The sequence below is a fragment of the Parasteatoda tepidariorum genome, chromosome 4 (assembly GCF_982258835.1).
Source record: "Parasteatoda tepidariorum strain Cologne lab strain chromosome 4, Ptep-v5.0, whole genome shotgun sequence".
Lineage (NCBI taxonomy): Eukaryota > Metazoa > Arthropoda > Arachnida > Araneae > Theridiidae > Parasteatoda > Parasteatoda tepidariorum.
In genome coordinates this window covers 63,224,834-63,245,387 of record NC_141758.1, presented here as the reverse complement: position 1 = coordinate 63,245,387, position 20,554 = coordinate 63,224,834, and positions in this window count along the sequence as shown.

Below are 20,554 nucleotides of genomic sequence, written 5' to 3'. Positions count from 1 at the left end.
GCCATATAATAAACGGTCACAACAACTAACCACAAACCTTCCCATAAAATTTTCAATATCTAATTTTTTTTTATCTCAACCGGTGTAAGCATTTCTAGAATATGCGCAGAGGGCATTATTTACAAAAACTTCGTTTAAAGTAATTTTTTCTCTCAATAAATTGTTTGTCCCAAGTAAATCTGTCATTTTCTTGACTACTTTTATTTAATGGTTTATAACCGAAATCGATAGAGCCAGCAATCAATGTCTTACGTCAATAGATTGATTAGATACCCTCCTATATAAACATCTCTTGTGGCATAAATAACGAACCAATTTTCTGGTTCAAAATCTGCTTCAAAACATTTTTCAAGCTGAGTAGGTTTTTGTGTTGTCATTTTCCTGGCTTTTAAAAATCATTAATAACATAAATTACATAGATTTATCTGAGTTATTTTAAGAAATCCTGTTGTTTTCTGCAGAATACAAGCGTCTTCGACCGAAATATTAAATTAATGTAAAGTTATATGATATAAAATGGCGAATTTGTCATTATCCTGGCAGTCATTTTCCTGGCTTTTGAATGCCAGGACATTGAAGTGTTACCAGAGTTTTTTAAAATGTAGTTTCAGAATTTTTTGTAACTAATACTGTAAGGAGGGAAAGTAAATACTAACCTATCAAGAAAGTAAATACTAACCTATCAAGAAAGTAAATACTAACCTATCAAGAAAGTAAATACTAAAATATCAAGTTTATGTATGATTGCAATATGCTTGGATGTAATCATGTTACTTATTTATTTAATGATTGACACACAATTTTATTCTGTACAGTTCACACAAAAAAAAGATATCACCCTGAATAACTTTCGTTCTAATGATCAGATTTTCGCGAACTAAGTGTCACTCTTAATGCTTCCTGGAGGTGACGTCAAATACGCTAACTAATTAGTGCTAACTATTAATTCAGTTTCTAAATCAAATACAAAAACGCATTTTCTCTGAATAAATATATTTTTTTTTTACATATTTGGAATCCAGAAACTTTACAAAATTTTAAACAAAATTTGATCGTAAATTGGATCACAATAAAGGTTTATATATTTGGCGATAGTCCAGAAAACCGCAAAAAAAAGTCGCCAGCGCAAATGAATATTTTAAGATAACCCATTGACTAATTCAAAAGAAAAATTAGAATTCTTAATTTTACTAGGTTGCCAGGCAACCACGCTCTGACTGCAAAAAAGATTGAAATAATGCTCTGTGATTGCTCGAAGAGGTTTAAATAATATTTAATAGAAAATATCTCGAAGTTTCCAGGCAAGAGACAATTTTTAAGCTAATTTCTGTCCAAAAAGCAAAAAAAAAATTTATTTAAATCTCCTTTGAAAAGAAAATTTGAATCGATTTATAAACTATTTATGACTTTCTCTAAGTTTTTAGAAATTAAATACATGAACTTTTTATCTGATATTATCTAGATTATGTTCTTTTTTTAATACTTATTCGAGGATTTCATACTAAAATCAAATTAACATAACTTATTATAACTATATACAAAATTTTAGGGATAATCATTTTTACAGCTTTAATCGAGTGTTCTAGGCAAAAAAGTTTGAAGAAGAAAAGTGAGCTTGAAAAATAAAATGTATATTGTATTTATATTGTATATTCTAATGCACATTCACAAGGTTTTCTATAATTTACGATATTTCTATTTTCTACAACTCAAGGAATTGATGAATGTTTAGCAGTATTTTAAAATTATTGAAATATGTTATGTTTAAGAATAAGATATTGAAATATTATGTTGCATATTGTATGATTCATTGTTTAAAAAATCGCTTATTTATTCTGCTAGATATTTAGGTCACAAGGTTTTCTTTGGATAAAGATGATAAGCAAATAGCATCCTCATGTTTCGATACATTCTGAAACTTACGTTCTCAAAAACACCATAAAATGTCGCACAACATATGCTTCAACAACGATAAGCTACACTTACCACCAAATACTGCTACTATGATTATTTTTGTTGTCTTATATTTGTTACCGGCAAAGTATGAAACGCCGGCATTGTATAAAATACCTAGGCATTGTATATAATGCCGGATGTTTTTAGGCAAGGTATGAAATATTATAAGTATTATATACTTTCCGTAGGCATTGTATTAAATACCTAGGCATTCTATAGGATGACAAATGCTATTTAGGCAAAGTATGAAAAAAACATGCTGAAGAGGTTATTATGTAAATGATGTGCACGTTACTTTGAATGACCGAAATCGCGGCGGTCGCTGATTTTCACCGGTGAATGTTGACAATCACATAGTCGCTTTGGTGAATGTATGAAATATTTATTACATCCGATTTTATATTAATTTATTTGTGGATATAATTACATTTATTCGATATTTTAATACTTACTATTAAAATATCGAATAAATATACTTACTATATAATCTATCGTCAGTAAGAATTACGATAGATTAGAAGAAACATCAGTGTGTGGAGTATCGGGCAAATATATATCGGGCAATGGCACCTGACCCTAAAAAAACATCAGTGTTAGGTTATACTGGGAAAATGTATACCGGACAGTGGCACTTGACCTTAAAAAAACTTCAGTGTAGGGTATACCGGGCAAATATATACCGGGCAGTGGCACTTGACCTTAAAAAACATCAGTTTAGGATATCCCGGGCAAATGTATACCGGGCAGTGGCAATTAACTAGACCTAGTATGAATAGACCTTTGATAAATGTCCGAAACATATACTAGGTCTAGTTAAGTACCACTGCCCGGTATACATTTGCCCAGTATATCCTACACTGATGTTTTTTAAGGTCAAGTGCCATTGCCCGGTATACCCTACACTAATGTTTCTTCTAATCTATCGTCAGTAAGAATTAAAATAACGAATAAATGTAATTATATCCACGAGTAAATAAATCTGAAATCGGCTGTGAAAAATATTGCGGACATTCACCAAAGCGACTATGTGATTGTTGACATTCACCGGTGAAAGTCGACATTCTCCAGGTTTTGATCATTCATTTCTCAAAAATAAAAATGTCATTCTGAAAAAATACTGAGAGTGCCATCAAAAAACATTTATTCAAAATGTGTAAAGAAAAATAAAAAGTTGTGCAAAACATAATTAATGCCTTTCTTAAGAAAGGAAACAAAATTTTTATGTAAGAAATAAGAAAATAACCTAATTTTCATTTTTGAATAACATTTTGACGAATCGGAGATGCATTTCATACTTTGCCAGTTCCTCATTCGGCATTCTATAGAATGAGTAGGAAATGTGCGAAATATAAATCATTTCATAATTTGCCGGCTAATTTTAGGCATTATATACAATGCCTAGGCATTCTACAGAATGCCAGATTTCATACTTTATATGTATACGTAACATATATATATCTGATACGATACCCTCTTTTTAAACAGAGTTCGTAAGGTCCTTAAGATACTGAAATGGGGGCATGAAAACTTAAAAGATAAAATATTTAATTTCCTTAACTCAAAATATCAGGTCTCAAAATTTTAATTTTAAAGTTAAATATAACTTTCACAATATTGTTGCTCCTACGTTTTTAAAGACCACATAAATCCTGTTAAAATATGAAAATGCATATGTTTACTTTAACGAGTGTAAAATCCTTATCAGAATAATGATCAAGACCCAAGCCTAAAACAGTATAATTGATGATAAAAACTCAACTGGCCTCAAAAAATATGAAGAGGGAAATAAAAGTCGACAGGTTTCGAGCGTTCAAATATAATCGCCCGTTCTCAAAACTTGTCAAGCTTGAATAACTTGTGACTTTTATTATTGGACACTCAAAACATGTCTATTTTTATTATCATCTATTATTTTTTAAATCAATGAAGCTTTTATATTTTCGATTCAGTTTCTCGGGATTATCTGCTCATTTTCACAACATATTAAATTATTTCACTCAATATCAAAATAAGTTTTACATAAGTTATAGGCACAGGTTCTTAGATTGAAAAAATAATAATTCGCCACTTTGTAAAGAAATCAATGCAGTAAAAAAAAAATTTTTTTTTTGCTGCAAGCCTTAACGTTTTAATTTAGGGACATAAAAAATTCCGTTTACTATTGAAATTTCAAAAGTCGAACGTGAAAATAGAATGTCCCCTAGCACCAGGAATCGAAATAAATAGTTATAAGGACAATTATTTCAAACAAGTTAGAGTTTCTGTCCTACTCGAAGTTGTTTGAAAAGGTATTTTTTATATAACGATTCCAGAGTTTATTCTACTTACATTTTAGGGTATGGTTTTGGAGTATTTTGATCAAGTTTATTTTTACACCCTTATTTGCTTAAAATTATTAAATAATTTGGTTAAAATAAATTATTCCAGCTACATGATTTAATGCATTTATGGTATTATAGTAAACGGGGCTTCAATCGCATATCCTTAACCTTGATACCGATATCATTAAATAAATGGAATAAGCTTAGATAAATAATAAAAGTTAATTTTTTCCTCGCTTTAATTTTCAAGGAAATATGTTTCGATCAAACAAATTTCAGCGAAATTATTGAGTAAGTCCCTTGGAGCAATATCACTCTTATCCTCTTTTGACAAAATGTAGAAAAAATTGTTTTTCACAGTTTTTGTAAAAAGAATGTTAGCCTTCTTGTCAAGCTTTTTCCTTCTTTTTTTTATTGAAATAAGTTCGGAAATTGCGTATTTTTTATAGCATTTTTTTTTTTTATTCAGATGACTTTAAAATTGGCACGGCTTCGGAATCGTCATACAACTTTCAATTTTTAGTATTTCCTGCTTAACAAAATAAAGCATTTTTCCTGATAACAAATTATACTACAATAATATCTTGGGAATAGTGCTAAAGTAAAAAATTGAACAAAATAGTTTAATATATTATCCGGAAAAATCTACATGGAATCATAAAGAAAGAGTAAAAGATATAATGAAATAATTAGAGAATCACATGTAGTCTGATAATTAAAAATTTAATTTCACAGCTAAGATGTTAGGACGACATTTAAGATACTGAGGTATTTTAAGACGCTTAAAAATTTTGGCTACGTATTCAACAGCTTTTTATGTTCGGTAGCTTTATATTCTTTGTAGTGACTTCTAAAACATCACCACTATTTTAGATAATCTATGTTGAAAGTCACAAGAAACAAAAGAAAAAAAGACAACCAATAATTTATACTATTTTTTCGAAAAAAAATTTATGTATCTTTAGAACAAAAGTTATTCAAAGTAATATCTTTTTTTTTTTTTTTTTGCGGACTGTATATATCAGCAACAAAATTTTTTTAATTCTTTCTACAGTGGATAAAAAAATTAATTTAAGCAATTTATAGTCTATCTAACATAAAGGCTTAAGTTGAGTTACTTACTATTAACTTAAAATGACTGTTTTTTAAACTTCTAAGCTTATATGTCATTTTCCTGGCATTCAAGATTTGGTGAATTTCTATTCCATTTTTTTTTCTCGAGCAAATGTCAATAAACTACACTGCTGTCTCTGAGATATTAATAAGTGTAACTAAAGAAGTATACAAAAAAGAATTTCAGATTATTTTGAAAACTTTAAATTTGAAGAAATGTCTAGGTCCGAATTGTCATGTTTAAAAAAAATTACCCATACATATGTTACCGGCAAAGTTTAAAATCCGGCAATGTATGAAACGATTTATATTTTACACATTTCTTAGGCATTCCATAGAATTCCAAATTCGTAACAGGCAAAGTATAAAATCTTCTGTGGCCAAGTTAGTAAAGGTGATGAAGTGGATATTTTGTGCAATGTTTGTTTCTAAACTGAAAATAATTGTGACATGAATGTGAATTTTTTATGTGAATATTTTGTTTCCCTCAATAAGAAAGACATAAATTATGTTTTGTACAACTTTCATTCTTCTTTATGCGTTTTAAATAAAGATTTTTAATGGCACTCTCATTATTTTTTCGGAATAAAATTTTTATTTTTGGGAAATGAACATTATTTACATAATAACCTCATCAGTATGTTTTTTTTCATACTTTGCCTAAATAGCATTTGTCATCCTATAGAATGCCTAGGTATTTTATACAATGCCTTCGGAAAGTATATAATACTTATAATATTTCATACCTTGCCTAAAAACATCCGGCATTATATACAATGCCTAGGCATTCTGTAGAACGCCGGCGTTTCATACTTTGCCAGTAGCATATACAATATCTATATATATATTTCTCTTACACGGCGACAAAAAAAGCCTCATTACAACTCCCCGAATGGCAACGCTAGAAAATCGACCAATGATTGCCGCTAGAAATGTTACATGCCAAATCTAGCTGAGATGGTTCAACATATAGCGCTTTTAAAAACGGAAACTGAAATAACCAGAGAGAGCATAAGCTAGGCTGAAGTGAGTAGTCTTTGTCGATAGATCTCTATTTTAGTATTTTGCCGAAAGCGCTTTTTTTCAGGAATTTATGTATTACGAATTTATTTGACGATTTTTGATTTATATCACGAATTTATTTGCTTTACTAGAATTTATTTGTTTATGCAGGTTTTTCAATTGCAATTTATTTATTTCAACTTTTAATAGACTTCATTATAGCCAAAATTTTAACCTTTTTAAAGAGATATCAGTTTTAGAAATTTTATCTTAAGATTTTATACTATAGCACATTTCTAATAGGTTTAACGAATTACATGTCGTTTATTTGAATTCAAATTTATTTTAATGACTTAGTATTTACTAAAAAGATGTAATTTTTTTTAAAAAAAAAAGTTGTTATATGGATTTGAATGATCGTTTTGAATTCTTAGAATTTTGTGCATTTGCAATGTACCTAAGTCAGTAGCGAGAGAGCGAGCGAGCTTGGTTTGCAAAGCAAACCATATAAGATTGCGTAGCAATCTTCTGGGGTAGGCGAGCGTTAGCGAGCAGGGGGCCCAGTCCACTAGTTTATTATATTACATTATATCAACCAATGAAACCGAAACAAAATTGAGTTTTTGAGTTTGAGTTAGACATTTTGAAAATCAAAAATAAAACGATAGCAAGAGGCGAGCAAATGAAGTCAGCAACAGAACGTAGGCAACTTAATTCGGTTTTCTCTACTACTGCAATTTTTATTTAATTTCGTCTTATTTTGCTATTTTATTTATTTATTTTGAAAATTAGTCAAAAATAATAATTTAACTAATGTTTACTCCTTTTGTTTTTTCTCTCCTATCATTTGAAAAACAAATGTAAAAACAAAAAGCTCAGTCAAACCATTACGAAATGTCTATAACTAAACAATGTTGTTAAACAAACGAGAAAATGCCATCGCAACAGCATCCCAGCCTATTTTTGCATACTATTCGCATTGCAAATGCAAAAAATCTCAGCCAAACAAATACTAAATATCTGTAACCGAACAATAGTATTAAACAGATGAAAAAGTATACCATAGTAATAAATTCTATTTACTTATTTTAAAAGTTAGTTTGGAATAACCATTCGGCTAACTATTCCAGCCTGATTTTTCACATTTTCGACAAACCAAATGTGAAAAATATCTAGGCCAAACCATTAATAAACATCTATAACCAAGCACTAGCGTTTAGAAAAAACACTTTTATTTTTATTATTCTTTTTTAAGTAGAATTAAATTTTGCTACTTTCTGTTTACTTTTGTGATAATTTTAGAAGTGTTTTGTGGAGTTTGTCCTTAAAGTTTGTATGAGAAACAAAAGTTAAGGACAAATTTTTCAGATACTAATTTTAGATAGAATAAATTGAGCAGAATTAGATTGAATTTAAATTTATCTTTGAGAAAGAATGTGAGAATTCGATGATGAAAGAATGAAGAATTCGACCTAGAAGTTGAGAGCTGAACCCTTTTATTACGAGCGCCGTATTTAGACGGTGACAGTATTACTCTGTTTGATAATCTGCCGAATCTACTTCAAAATATCAGTTTCCTCGAGATTCAAAGCCTGCATGCGTTTTACGCCTTTTTCACCCTCTCAGCGTAGTTCATGACGCCATGTTTTAGAGAAATCTTTCATTCTCTTGATGTGTTTCATCCCCCACCACAAAATGTTGGTCGAATTTTGGAACAACCTGTCTATGAGTCCTAAACTTACCATTGGTATGGGGAGACATGATAGGCTTAATTTCCGGTCGTCCGATTACTGTATTAAAAGTCCAGCAGCTTTCAATGACGTCACCAAATCTGGACGAGCAGCGTGTGTGCTGAGAGTGCTCTAAGCTGAAACATTAATTCAGAATACATTGTTAAAATATTCTGTTCAAATTTGAAACATTGTATGATAGTTTTTCAGTACACACAGGGCCGGATTAACCTATAGGCACACTAGGCACGTGCCTAGGGCCTACGAAAAACTTGGGAGAAAAAAATTTGTTGACAAAAATAATTTAGCTTTAAAAACAACAAGTGTATTTTGCACAAAATTATGAAGATACAAATAAAAATATAATATTTTTCGGTAATAAATTATTTTGCAGAATCTTATGATATAATGGTATTATCGATATATTACTTTTTTGCGATTTTTGGATTCAACGAAATCTTGTATTATGCTGTCGAATTCCAAACTACGCAAAATGTCGTATTCAATAGACATAAGTGCGAGCGATGGCAAACGATCTTGATTCATTGTTGAACGCAAATAATTTTTTATCAATTTTAATCTGGAGAAAGATCTTTCTCCTTCTGCATTTGATCCAAGAATCGACAAATATATTCTTAATGCAATGTGAACGTTAGGAAAAGTATTCACAAGTTTATCTTTAATTTGAGCCTTCAACATTTCTTGTGCAGATTTATGTTCATAATTTCATTTGAAAATAGTAAAAATTCATCTACAAAGTTTTTCTCTAAATCGGATGAGTCGTATGAGTCGTAATCCAAATCGGATGAGTCGGATGAGTCGTAATCCAAAGTCGTAATCGGATGAGTCGTAATCCAAAAACGGCTATGCCTAAGGCCTACGAAAGGTATAATCCGGCTCTGTGCCTAGGGCCTACGAAAGGTATAATCCGGCTCTGAGTACACACGTAACTATTGATTCAATGATTCAACAATGCTAGGGTTTAAATTAGATTCATAAAAACCTTGGAAACAAATATTGCAAACATTCTATATAGGCTACATTTGAAGGCAAATTAAAAGTTACGTTAAAAATTACGTTACTTTCAGCATTAAAGTTTATAAATAAATAATAGTGTTTGAGTTAGCATCAAACTTTATTACTTTGTTTATTAGGGAGATTTCGCAAATTTATGGTAGCTCCCGTACGTAAATATTTCAAATAATTGCCTACGTACACTAGTGTGGCGTAACTACCAGTATAAATATTAAATACCAATTTCCTAGTATATAAGACATGTTAACTTGATTCTATCGGGAGGTACCATTTGATAGATGAAGGTTGACATAATCTAAGATTAAATCACTACGAAACGGTGATACAGAAGGATGATCCACATTAAACAGTTGATTTGCTTAAAAAATGTTCTGTTTAAAAGAAGAGAAAATCCAGTTAAGTAAATGAAAAGTCTCCCGGTCAATAAATAAAAATTAAGAATAAAAAAAAAATAAGCAAAAATGCTATAAACAAAAATATGAAGAAAAAATATAATGAGCGGCATGCTATTAAAAAAATGAAAATATGATGAACAAAATTGATATAAATAAATAAATAGGATAAATCAACTAGTGGTATCTGTTCCTCGAATTCTATCACAGATAAAATTCTGGAAGGGGAGTAATGTGGCGTAACTACCACTATAAGTATTAAATACCAATTTGCTAGTATTTCTTGACATTATTATGTAACTACGTGACAATATTATGTAAAACCAATTTACATAATATTGTCACGTAGAATAAATAGGACTTAGTCTAGAAAGTTGAAGAGATTTATTGAACACTTTCAAAGTACAGTGAACAAAATCACTGGGGGCTCGGCTTGAAACACCTAGTATTTTATAGGAATAATAACGGAACCGGAAATGATATATTAGAACATTCCAGAAGCTTCTAGAATATATATAAAAAATAATAAATAATAGTTTATTTTAGAAAGTTTTAATTTTCTTAGAGTTCTGAGGATCGAACATTGCATCTCTGTCTTCCCAAGACGACGACTCCATCTTCACGATATATTCGATAAAAGATAAATACTTAAAAGTACTACAAATTACGTCTAACTAGGTTTTAACACCAATGACATTTTCTTCTAAATATTTGACGATATAACCACGCCAATGTTAATTCAATGAGAAAATGTATTTTTCATTTCTTTCCTGTACAAACTAATTGAAAATTTTCACCAAAATTTAAATCAAGGACAAAATTTCACTTCTATCAAAATTTAAATTCACTATTGCAAAGGATTTTGAAATAATCAAAGAAACATACAAACATTTCCTTTCACTATAGTAGCTTTTGGAAAATGAATTGATTTTTTTAAGCACAAGAAATTACTACTTTTTTGGGATTATCCTTTAATGTGGATAAAAAATACTTACTCGCACTCTACTCCGTCGGTACTATTGCAGTATTTAATAAACTCGCCCAATTTTTGTAACAACATATTATATTCTTCATATTCCATTGAGCTAATTCTTTTTATTAATTCCTCACCTGCAACCTTAAGAAAAGAAGAAAAAACTAAATTTAATAAAGGAAATGACTATACTAAGTAAAATGATACTTATCTAAAAGTGAATAAAGTGACAAACGAAAAACGAATAAATAGTAATTCGATTTTTGTTACATGTGAAACTAAAAACGAGGGTGCATCATTTTTGTGAGACTCGTGTGGAATTTTCGATGGTGATAAAGTGTATAACGAAAAGGTACGATAAGAAAAGAAAAAAAAGAATTATTTTGTCGTTTTTAGCCTTTTTAAAAATGAAGTTCTTTTAATTTTTTTTTCTTCTTTTGAGTTTTGTGTCTGGTTTAATTGGCGACAATTTCTATATTTTTTTTCTATGAAATGAAGATAAATTTTATTTGCAGTGGTCAGGAAACCGTAAAAACTATTTTTGTTATCCAGAACATAGCACCAAATGAAACTAAAAATACTCGAATAAAAGGTAAATAACGGTAATAGGATTGACAATACGGCATTTTTATTACGATAAATTTTGTTTATTGCGAACGAAAAGCAATTGAAATGCTTAATGATGTCAAGAATCCATCTCCGATAAAGACCCTAGTTTGCAGTTCCAACTTTTCGTTGCCTACAGAACCCTAAAATCTACCACCGTTACGCAGAAGTCCGATCTAATAAAATAATAAACCAAAAAGTCGATTTCCCCAGGGATCGTCATTGTTCGACACAATTCACAAATCTATAAATCGGTTGCTCAAAAATCTCGAAACTACTATCTTCAAAACATCTTCTGTGAATAATTCTTCTTTTACTAAAAATCCTACGTAAGTACAAAAATAACTCTTACAAAATTCTAAAATCTGAATTATATGGCCCATAAAATTATATGACATGAAATTCAAGCAAAATTAAATACCACATTTACTAGAAACGAATTGCTAACACTGTAATAATATTTCGAAAAAAATATTATTACAGTGTTTGCAACGTGTTAACTATTAACCAAACTCAAAAGTAGCCATAAAATTGTGTTTTACAAAATTACATGACATACAAAATTATTTGACAAGACAGTCTTACAAAATTAAATAAGATATTTATTAGGAATATATTGCAAACACTGTGATATTTTTCTTAAAAATTTTATTACATTTTTAAATTGAAGCTATGAGATTGTTCAAATTCAACGCTAATATTACGTTTCCAACTCTTTATTAGTTTTTTCTTAAGCTGCCACATTCGGAGAGAAATGCGTGCAGTTGGCAAGGAAGTGCACGTTGAATTAAAATTGAGTCTGCCTTAAAAAAAAATTCGGTAGCCACTGCCAGTTTTTTGAAATTTAGTTGGAATTTCTATAGCAAGATTTTCTCATCACAGACATCAAACCGAGTTAAATAAATAACACAAGCTCACATATAAGCCCCCTTTTAGACTCTACTTGAATGCCTTTTTTATAAAGCTAGAAAAGTTGATTCCCCAAGTAGAGTATTGTTGTTGTTGTTGTTGTCGTTAGGCTTTAAGGCAAGGGAGATGCGCTTCTTCTTACCTTTCAATGGCGCCGTCTATGGCAAAGAATTCGACTTCTGCCACACACATACGTCTCAACTCGTTTACAGAGAGGACCTATTCATTCATTCCCAGATAGTAATTTTGACCCGAACCAGAGAACGATCAATCTCCAATTCAGTATCCCCAGAGGTATGATTTGTTATGGGAACGTGGAGGGCTCTGCGACTCGATAGACTTAACGTGCATTAGTCACAATTTACTACACGGGGAGTCCTCTGCCAGAGGGGATCGAACTCACGACTTCTTAGACATGAGCCCTACACCCTACCCACCAAGATATCCTGGCTTTTCAAATAAAATAAAATACATATTTAAAAACTGATATTTTCTTCTTTTTTATTCAGATTAAATTGTTTTACTTTCTGATTATAGATTTATTAATGATTGTTTTATCAACCCCATTTCCACCATTCCCCTTCATGGTTAACTCCATGGCACGACACCGAAAAAGGCAGTAGACGCCGATGTTGACCTTACCTTGAATTCGGTCTATGTCAGGTGGCAGTTTATAAGTGTCAGCTTGACCATAAAAGCTAAGATTGCTTTCAAACTTGTATGACTCTTACCAGGTTCTTGTAGAACTTAAAGGATTCCTGTTAAAACTTTTACAGAATGTAGGACATCGGCATCAGTTGAGAGTGGAACTTTGGGATTTCATTGAACAGCACAGTAGGTGTATCTCTCCTAGATTCTTGCATCAGCTGAGTCAGAGTACATTCCGCCCACCTTCCTCTTTTGAATCATTCGTGCTACTTTTAAATTGGGGCAAATTAGCTAACTAGATATCCTTCTTAAGAAAGAGTAATATTTGCGATAACCGATAATGGCACCTATATCGAAATCAAGCGCACTATATCACACTTTGTTGCGTAGCGTAGAGTTACATACTAAAATTAATACCAATATTGCTTCCTGTTGAATAACAAACACGGTGACTAATTTAAACCAAAATATGTCAAATAACATATTCGGTGGCTCACTGCACCAGGAATATTTTTGGTTTTGGTAAAATCGAGCTTTTAGTGAAACATCACTTTAGTGTAAAGTATTTGCCTCCATATTTGTTGTTCAGGTACGCAAAAACTTTTTACTGTGCATGTTCATAAATGATTAAACAATAGTTACAAAGATTTTACAACAGTGCCCTTTGAAAGAAAAATTTGAATTGTTCCAATTATAAGTTTAATTTCAGTCAGGAATTCATTTGTGTTAATAACATTAAACAAATTATATTGGTAGGTCATACTAAAACTTGTCATTTCGTGGGACATATGCGCAGATAAAGGAGTTTTTCAGAATTTGTGTAATTTTCAATAAAATTGATTAGTTAGTTTTGAGCAAGACTTTTGTATTCGAAAATTGAGTCCGTGTAGTGTATGATAGATTCAAATAAAAAGTTTCAATTTTTTAAAAATAGTACTGCGTACTTTAGGGTCTTCCAGAGTTCCATTCTTACACCATCTTCCATCCGAACATTTGCACCAATTGGAGTCTTCGAATTTTGTACAGTTTGACATGAATCTTGAGTCATTACAAATTCGACTTCTATATATTCTGAAAAAAAAATTATAAAATGAATGAACAAAACACATTCAAAATTATATATACCACAGTAAAATAATATAGTAATTAAAATTACATGTAGATCATTAACTGAAATGAGTAAAAATGACATATAGTTCAGTAAAAATTGCCGAAATTTTGCCGAAACCCGAGCATCAAAAACAAAAAGTTTCATGTAGTCTTTAATTGTAATTTATCAACTGTAAGTAGTATTTCCTTTTAAGAAAGGGTAGAAAGTTGATGAGATTTGAGAAAGAGCCAGGTTGTTTGCTACACATTCTTTAAACCGAATAGCTCGATACTATAGCACTGTCTTTAAACTATTGTCCATAATTGAAATCACTTACGTGTTTTTTTTAGTTTGAGGAGCATTGGTAAAGTACACTGTAAAGCATTTTTGTGAATTTGAACACCAAAGTTCGTGGCAACTACTTTACACCAAAAGAAGCGAAATGGAACCTTTCTCTTGTTTCATAACATCAGGAACGATTCTTGGCGTTTGATTACATCAAAAATTTTTCTTCGCTCTTCTCTGCACTATTTTTTGTGAATATTATATTATATTATATTATATTATATTATATTATATTATATTATATTATATTATATTACATTATATTATATTATATTATATTATATTATATTATATTATATTATATTATATTATATTATATTATATTATATTATATTATATTATATTATATTATATTATATTATATTATATTATATTATATTATATTATGAAAATAACATGATTGTCACAACGGGGGAAATTTAAAAAGTTATGGCAAATGTTTCATGGGGATGGTTGAAGATTTTAAAGATTATGATTTCACTTTAATTAGAGGAATTAACATGGTTTGTTTCAGGATATAGATTCTAGATATATTTTTCTTAGTTTACAAATATATTTCAAACGAAAATAATAAGTAAAAACACCGTGTCAGTTTAATCTTTCTTTGCCAGTTAAACTTTTCTTAGTTGTAGCCCTTTTATATAAACATATATCTCGCCCTGTAGGAAAAAGAATGGAAAAAAACCGAGAGAAAAACTTATATTGGGTTCTGCTAAGAGAACCAGATCATATAACCTCTCAAAGTTACCAAAATAGTTACAAGATTCGAGTACAGATGGTGCTGAAATGCTGGGACAAAGAAAAATTATGGCAAAGAGCGAATGTCCTAAATGAATACTATTTTCATCTGAATGGAATGATTTAATTACATGATTAGATATTATTCTGAACAAATGAATAATGCACAATCCTCAGAATGTGGCATTTGAAATACTTGGAATACCTATTTTTGAAACGTATATTCTTTTTTGGAAAAATAATTGATCTATAAAAAATACCATACCCATTTAGGTTACATAATGTGAACGAGGGCTCCTCCATTTCGTTAGTTGCTTCCACGTTAACGTCTGTTATTGTCTTATACTGCCAATAAAGATTCATGAAGTCCAAAGATTGGTAGATGAACCCCGTCAAGCAAGCGATGAGTACCAGAGCTCGAATAAGTTTCTTAGCAGGGTTTGCAGTACGAGCTATTTGTGGAAGACCAGTAACCATTGAATTTCGCAATATATCAGTAACATAATTACCGAAACTTTGATTTCGTCTTCTCAACATAGTTGAAGTATTTCAATTTCTGTAGGTGAAAACGACGATTATAAGCATTTATAAGTAAAAAAAGATTAATATGAGATGAGCACAATTAGAAAGAAATAGAATGTCAAATTTTCCTGAGGCAACTCTTACCCTCTAAAAATTATTTTTTTTTATGTACACATTTCTAAATGTCAGTATTCAACCACAAAATAACTTGAAGTCCTCAAATTTAGCATGAAGTTGTAAAATGTAATGAAAGAGGGTCATTGCAATAATGTAAGTAGAAATAAAGTTAGTACTGTAAAATTAAAACAATATTTTTAATCAATGAGCCAAATTCTTCAAGAAGCAGCTGGATAGAAGTTGTTTATTTGAAACTTTTTATGGAATTTCTTTAAAAACACAATTGTTAATTGCATTTGGCGATACAACATTTATAGAACTGAAGGATTTGTTACGTCAAGCACTCAGGTATCATAATTTTGATCTAGTTGCGCTTCTATGTCACTTTGATTTATGTTGCTAAGTTAACTTTCAAAAAATTCTATGGCTGGCAACAGCATTTTTATTTTTTAAGTTGTTTATTTTTATTTCTTTTAGAATTCGTTCTTTTTATAGCGAAATGTTTTTTAACCTAACAGAATTCTTTGCCAACTGTTCTCTGTATATATAAGGAAAATAAAGTAAATATTTAAGTGTTGTAAAAAAAATCTTATTTACTTGTACAAAGTACTTCTTTAAAAATAAAAACTGTTGCCAACGCCAGAAAAGAAATATCCTCGGTTTTATTGATACATTCGTATTAGCGTTTCTTATTTAGTTGAGTATTGAGTATAGTAAAGTGCGGCGTGCTCTCTGCTGTCGCTTATAGCACTGCGTTTCAACAGGTAAGGCTTAATTTAGCTTAACAAGATTTATTTGAACTCTGAGGCTCTTCTTCAAATTCCTTTCCTCCTAAAAAGGTGAACTGTAAACCTAAAATCCCTTCTTATTTAGTTGTACAAAGTACTTCTTTAAAAATGAAAACTGTTGCCAACGCGAGAAAAGAAATATCTTCTGTTTTATTGATACATACGTATTAGCGTTTTATATAATATAGATTTGTCTCTGTTTAAGTCCAGTCAATTCTTTATCCCAAGATATTACATGAGGTTTAAAAGAAAAGCATTGACTCGAGATAAACAGCAGAATTTTTATTTATTTATTTATTTATTTATTTATTTATTTATTTATTTATTTATTTATTTATTTATTTATTTATTTATTTATTTATTTATTTATTTATTTATTTATTTATTCATTCATTTATTTATTTATTCATTCATTTAATTATTTCTTTATTCATGTATTTGTATATTTATTTATTTATTTATTCATTCTTTTATTGATTTATTTATTAAGTTATTTATTTATTTATTAATTCATTCATTTATTAATGAATATTATCCTTCATACTTCATTCAAATCAAAATATATCATTCATTCATTTAGTCTTTATTCATTTATTTATTTATTTATCTATTCATTCATTCATTTATTTCTTTATTCATTTACTTAATTATTCATTTATTTTTCATTTATTTATTTCTTCATTTATTCACTCATTTATTTATTTATTTATTCCTTCCTTCATCTATTTATTTATTTATTCATTCCTTTATTTATGAATGAATATTAACATTGATATATCACTCATATATATCATTAAATTCCATTTCATTCCTTTATATATTTATTTACTTATTTATTTATTTATTGATTGATTCATTGAATGACTGATTGATTGATTGAATTATATCTATGTAGTAAATAAATAATTGATTGCATGAATGAATAAATCAGTAAATGAATGAATGAATGAATGAATTGATAAATGAATAGATAATTAGTTAAATAAATAAATAAATAAATAGATAAATAAATAAACAAATAGATAAATAAATAAATAAATAGATAAATAAATAAATAAATAGAAAAATAAATAAATAGATAGATTATTTCTTTTCAATAACCAATTAAATGTTATGATGTACATTGGAATGATGTCCTTTTAAATCATTAAATATAATTTATTAAAAATGACCCTTTAAATAACTCAATGTAAAACGAATAAAAACTTATTTGCTATGTGAGCATACGAACTTTTCCTTTGAGGTTTCAAATTTAATCAATTAAAAATCAACATATTGAACAACAACCTGAACTCCCCCCCCCCCCCCCACAAGAAGGAAAAACCTTTTTTTACGACGACACACCAGTCAACTTTTAATATAATTTTACCTATGTTAAATATAATTTTATCCAATAGAAACTATAAGAATTAGAAAAAAACAAAATTGATAGAAATGAAAATAAAATAATAAAACCAAAATAATCAAATTAATATGTACTTCAAAATGTCTATTCAATGTCTATTTAAGTTTCAACAACAGCAACAGCTTAGTTGGATTTAGTTAAAGCATAGTTTGGCTTAAAATATTTACAGAATTTTAATAGTATATATTTAAATTTATGCTACTGTCATAAAAAAGGACGCAATTCGTTTTAAGAGGAAACTAATAAAATTAGTGTGAATTTGTTACAAATAAAATTAGATTAATTAGTTGTGTTTATCAAATTAGTAAATTGTGTGCTATGGACGGGAAATTAATTATTTCAAACTTTCTCAGTCAAATACTGATTCACTCTCTTACTAATTCCACAGTTGCGATTTTCATGAATAATATATATACCAATGCTTTTGCATAAAATAACAATCTCTAGACATTTAAATATTGGCACTAATCTTTACTGAAAGTAAATGTAAATATCTCTGGCATGTCGAGATTATTCAACTTAGCGTGCTGAACTTGATTAAAAAGCAGTCAATTTTTTAAAAGTGAAAGCGTGTATTTGTGTTTCCTTAATTATTCGGGTTAACTTAATTATTTGGTCAAAGCGCTTGATTATTAGAAGAAGAAAAGCAAAAAAATTAAAAATTTGTGGAAATAAATGTAACTAACCGAAGTTTTAATATATCTTGTTCTTTTTACTGTATCAACTGTTGCATTATGTTATGTGGAAAAGTGCTTTTGACTCAAATTATGTTTATTTATTTTTCGCTTATTTTATTTATTTATTTATACCAAGTAATTTACTTTTTCTTTGCAAATTGAAAAACATTTTGAACAGAAAATATTAAAATGATGGTATTGTTTGATTTCTTTTTTGACATTGTATCGTTCCACGGGTTGTTAAAACACGAAACTTAAACTGTAACATAACTCTATTTTAGGAAAAGAAAAAAGAACAGCATTAAAAAACTTAACAACTTTTAATTAATTTTAAACATAATTAAGCAAAACAAAAAAGAACATTAAACCAAAGAACTAAAAACAGAAAAGCATCAGTTGCGTAACTAGATCAAATGTTATCGCTTTCTAATTTTTAATTTATTATCATTTTCAAATCTGATCTAGTTCATCGCTTTTAATTTATGATCTAGTTCATCGCTTTTAACACGGGTTACACATCTAAAGAAATCTAGCTTTACAGTTGGTTAAGAAAAGAGAATAGAAGTTCGCTCTCAGTCCACCCAGACCACGAATGTTCAGTATGTTCCTCGTATACACCAATTTTAAATGTGGGTCTGGTTAGTTGGTAAATTAAAGTACATCTTGGCTCTCGTTTTTTTTCTTTTTTTTTTCTTTTTTTTGTAGAGCTTTAACTCGATACAGATTCCAAGACGTATAAGAAGCTTACACTCTATAATTCATTTGAATTACTTAGATTCATTCTAAATAAAAAAAATTATCATATGATTAAATTATACCCAACAACTAGAATATAATAAAATAGGCAAAATGTGAAATTAATTTTACATTTCTTATAATAGTTCGTGCTTGGGCGGAACACTGAAGTCCGAATGGGCAAGGGTGATATTCTCATTGTAATGCAAACGCATGAAGAATTTGCCTTTCGTAATCTTCCGTCTGCCCCCCTCAATGAGCTACTGAACTTAAAGAAACTATTAATACTAATTTAGTAATTAAACTATTATAGCATTTTATTGTATTAAGATACCACAAGATAATAATATGTTTAGTTACAATGAAATTATGTATGTATAGGTATATGTATCTAAAAAACTTGCTAGGTGTTACGAAGTTATTGTCTTATGCACTGCTAAAAATTTATATTAAATTTTTGTCTTCAATAACTTTTTTTTCCTTAAAAACTACATAAAACTAATTATTAGCTTTTACAATAAGAAATTTCATACCACATTTACATGCGTGTCTTTTTATTAGTTATACAAAGTTTACAAATTGAAATAAGTTATAGTTCGCATCTTTGCAAAACTCCATATATCATATATATATATATATATATATATATATATATATATATATATATATATATATATATATATATATATATATATATATATATATATATATATATATATATATATATATATATATATATATATATTCTTGAAAAGAGAGCTTTTGATAAGGATGATTGTCTCTAAGAAGTCGAATATTGCAACCAATGAGATTCCGATGCAAATTCCAACATGACCTCCAATATAACTGAAAAGCTTCTACACTCTAAACGGGAAAATTTACGGTGAAATATCGCCATGTGTAACTCGGTAAGCTTTATAAGAAAAATTAAATTTAAAAAAATGCTTATGTTTTTTTAATTTCTAAAATTAATGCGCAATATATATGCATTCACAGCTAACTTCGTGTTTAAATACTTTGACCTTTTACAATTGTCATTCCTGAAAGTGAAAAAGCAGTCTTTTGATCTTTTTTTGACTGCAACTATCATTGTGAGTGGAGTGTTCTCCAGAATTGTGTGTCCAGAACAGTCATTATTCATCTTCTGAAAATTGCCTGTGATAAAGGATGGCATGAATAGCAAAGGTTTTGAATACCAGGGGTTTTCATCTCAAGAAAAAGTTTCAGAATGATAGAAAGTGCGCTTTGAAATTCCGTAAACCAAGTATAATGAATGTATACAATTTTAAGAAAAATAATTCATCCAACCTTCAAATGTATGAAGGCTTTAACTATTCTGACATCCGTGAACAGGCTATTTTAACACCTGAATCTTATCTTGACACCTGAATCCTTATCTTTGTGACAATCTGAATGTGAGTGATAGTTACGGTAGCATGCTTCTACAAACAC